This window comes from Taudactylus pleione, unplaced genomic scaffold (genome assembly GCF_031769625.1).
Source record: "Taudactylus pleione unplaced genomic scaffold, aTauple2 ptg000174l, whole genome shotgun sequence".
Taxonomy (NCBI): Eukaryota; Metazoa; Chordata; class Amphibia; order Anura; family Myobatrachidae; genus Taudactylus; species Taudactylus pleione.
In genome coordinates, this window is record NW_028284576.1 from 6985917 (window position 1) to 6989637 (window position 3721).

The window sequence follows — 3721 nt, forward strand, 5'->3', positions numbered from 1 at the left end:
GGCACACAGACAATACCCGGGGTATGCCCCTGACAGGCTACAGAGGCACACAGACAATGCCCCTGACAGGCTACAAAGGCACACAGACAATACCCGGGGTATGCCCCTGACAGACTACAGAGGCACACAGATAATGCCCCGGGTATGCCCCTGACAGGCTACAGAGGCACACAGACAATGCCCCTGACAGGCTACAGAGGCACACAGACAATGTCCATGACAGGCTACAGAGGCACACAGACAATACTCGGGGTATGCCCCTGACAGGCTACAGAGGCACACAGAAAATTCCCCTGACAGGCTATAGAGGCACACAGACAATGCCCCGGGTATGCCCCTGACAGGCTACAGCAGCACACAGACAATACCCGGGGTATGCCCCTGACAGGCTACAGAGGCACACAGAAAATGCCCCTGACAGGCTATAGAGGCACACAGACAATGCCCCTGACAGGCTACAGAGGCACACAGACAATACCCCAGGTATGCCCCTGACAGGCTATAGAGGCACACAGACAATGCCCCGGGTATGCCCCTGACAGGCTACAGAGGCACACAGACAATACCCGGGGTATGCCCCTGACAGGCTACAGAGGCACACAGACAATGCCCCTGACAGGCTACAGAGGCGCACAGACAATACCCCAGGTATGCCCCTGACAGGCTACAGAGGCACACAGACAATGCCCCGGGTATGCCCCTGACAGGCTACAGAGACACACAGACAATACCCGGGGTATGCCCCTGACAGGCTACAGAGGCACACAGACAATACCCGGGGTATGCCCCTGACAGACTACAGAGGCACACAGATAATGCCCCGGGTATGCCCCTGACAGGCTACAGAGGCACACAGACAATGCCCCTGACAGGCTACAGAGGCACACAGAAAATGCCCCTGACAGGCTACAGAGGCACACAGACAATACCCGGGGTATGCCCCTGACAGGCTACAGAGGCACACAGACAATACCCGGGGTATGCCCCTGACAGGCTACAGAGGCACACAGACAATGCCCCTGACAGGCTACAAAGGCACACAGACAATACCCGGGGTATGCCCCTGACAGACTACAGAGGCACACAGATAATGCCCCGGGTATGCCCCTGACAGGCTACAGAGGCACACAGACAATGCCCCTGACAGGCTACAGAGGCACACAGAAAATGCCCCTGACAGGCTACTGAGGCACACAGACAATACCCGGGGTATGCCCCTGACAGGCTACAGAGGCACACAGACAATACCCCTGACAGGCTACAAAGGCACACAGACAATACCCGGGGTATGCCCCTGACAGGCTACAGAGGCACACAGACAATACCCGGGGTATGCCCCTGACAGGCTACAGAGGCACACAGACAATACCCCAGGTATGCCCCTGACAGGCTATAGAGGCACACAGACAATGCCCCTGACAGGCTATAGAGGCACACAGACAATGCCCCGGGTATGCCCCTGACAGGCTACAGAGGCACACAGACAATGCCCCGGGTATGCCCCTGACAGGCTACAGAGGCACACAGACAATGCCCCGGCTATGCCCCTGACAGGCTACAGAGGCACACAGACAATGCCCCGGCTATGCCCCTGACAGGCTACAGAGGCACACAGACAATGCCCCGGCTATGCCCCTGACAGGCTACAGAGGCACACAGACAATGCCCTCATACAGTCTTTTGATAAATATTACAGAATATAGGTAATAAAATACAAACAAATGAAGGATCTTCTCCGGCACTTTACTAATATTATTAGAGATTGAACACAATGCAGTTCTCCTTGTAATATTTACTTTTGGGATTCAGGCCCCTATTTATTAATGATCGCTATTTCAATGGGATCTGGGCATGACATTACCGCCCATGCGATCATAGCGCCCGGATGTATCAACCGGAACGTGCAGGGAGAGGGGCTCAGAAAGGATCCCGTCCCTGCGGTGTGCCCAGAGAGCTGCCGGGGCTGCTGCGCATGCACAACCGCCATTGCCAGGGAGGATTACCCTCCGCCGGCTAATTATGCGTGGTGTAGCCCATAGACGTTAGCTGCAGGGGCCAATACCCGGAATGCATCACATTCTGGATGTTATTAAATTGGCAGCATCGCATCCCCCATAGAAACCTATGGGGGGATCACAGCAGGTATCGGACAGGCTGCGCCCCCTCCTTCATACATCCGGGGCAAACTTAATATTTGAGGCTAACCCCCGTAAAAGGGTGTTATCGGGAATTATACCTCCAATATACAATGATAAATGGGTCAGTAACAAAAAATTCCTAACATTTTTTTAAACTTTAAAATGTTTAAAATAATGGGGAACTTCTGTGTGTTTTCATTTAATCAATTAATTTATTATTATCAGTAGGGAGAGCAGTAAGTGTTTCTTTTTTACTGTATCAGGCTTAGGCAAGCTGTAGTCCTCCAGCTGTTGTGGAACTACAAGTCCCAGCTTCCATTTGTATGCTGGGACTTGTAGTTCCACAGGAGGTGTAGAGCCAGGAAGAAACCTTGGTGGCCGACAACCCACAGGCTGTTCACATACATAAGTCTATGAAGTACACACAGGTCAGGGGCGGAATAAGAATTGTGGGGGGGCCCCAGAGAAACTCTAACTTGCGGGGGCCCCTACCAATAAGATTGGCAATAAGTTATGCGAGCGATAATATTAAACAGTATAATGTGTAACTACTACTCCCAGCACCACAAGTACCCCCAATTCACATTATGCCACACAGGTACCCATGTTCATCTCTGCCCCCCCCAAAGCCCCCACGCTGGTGATGTAGCTATGTGTGGGGGGGCCCCGGGGCGAGCGTGAGTAAAACCTCTGCTTTCTGGCAGAAAATGGCGACCTCTGGCCCTGGAAAGACTGTGTGGAATGTGAAATATCTCAGTGATCTCAGTGATTAATGGTCTGGGTCTCAGGCATGAGGGTCTGACTGTCCTTAGGTGACATTTGCAGCTGTAAACTTCTTATATTAAACATGGACATAGAAGGAGGGGGGGGAGCAGCTTAATGTAGATATTATTTCTATAATTTTATTGTGGCACAATGCAGGACAGGTGGTGTGTACTGTGCTTGTCAGTGCTGAGAGAACACTTTTATCTGTGTAGGAAAGCGATAAAGAAGACAGGTCATATAGCTGTGACTCCAGACTAATTGTCAGCTGGTTCCATAGTGTAGTGGTTATCACGTCTGCTTTACACGCAGAAGGTCCTGGGTTCGAGCCCCAGTGGAACCAAATTTTTTTTTTTCCCCCTGACTAATTATATAGATTGAATAACAAAAAGGGTTAGGTGTGTAACTTGAGAGGACTGTAATGCATCCCCTTGTCTTTATTCCTGACTGACGCAGTTGTACATTCATGTCCCTGTCTCGCAGTTGATATTTCTAATTGCCACATGTTAAAACAATGCAAGCTTAGGTCGGGGTTTTCAAAGCCACCAGTTTTTATCAATGGACAAAAGTAATTAATGCTAAACGAGCCTGATTTAGCATGTATTACTATTGCCGTTTGAAAAACATTGTTCAAAGTCACTGATCATCAGCAGCTTTGAAAAAGCGATGTTTAGTAAATCTGCTCCTAAGGATTTTATTTATATTATTTTTTATTTTTTTTTACAAAATTAATGTTTACTAGAGATGTGCGCCGACCCCCGTGTTTTGGTTTTGTATCTGGATCTCCCCTGGTTTTGGATCTGGATTGGTTTTGCCAAAAT

The 3721-nt window shown here is 49.9% G+C and overlaps 1 non-coding gene across 1 annotated transcript; it reads left to right on the forward strand.

Annotated features, from left to right (window-relative positions):
• The first annotated feature begins 3170 nt into the window (after positions 1 to 3170).
• Positions 3171 to 3243, forward strand: TRNAV-UAC (transfer RNA valine (anticodon UAC)). Its single transcript has one exon. It is a non-coding gene; the product is annotated as a tRNA-Val (tRNA).
• Positions 3244 to 3721: the final 478 nt, after the last annotated feature.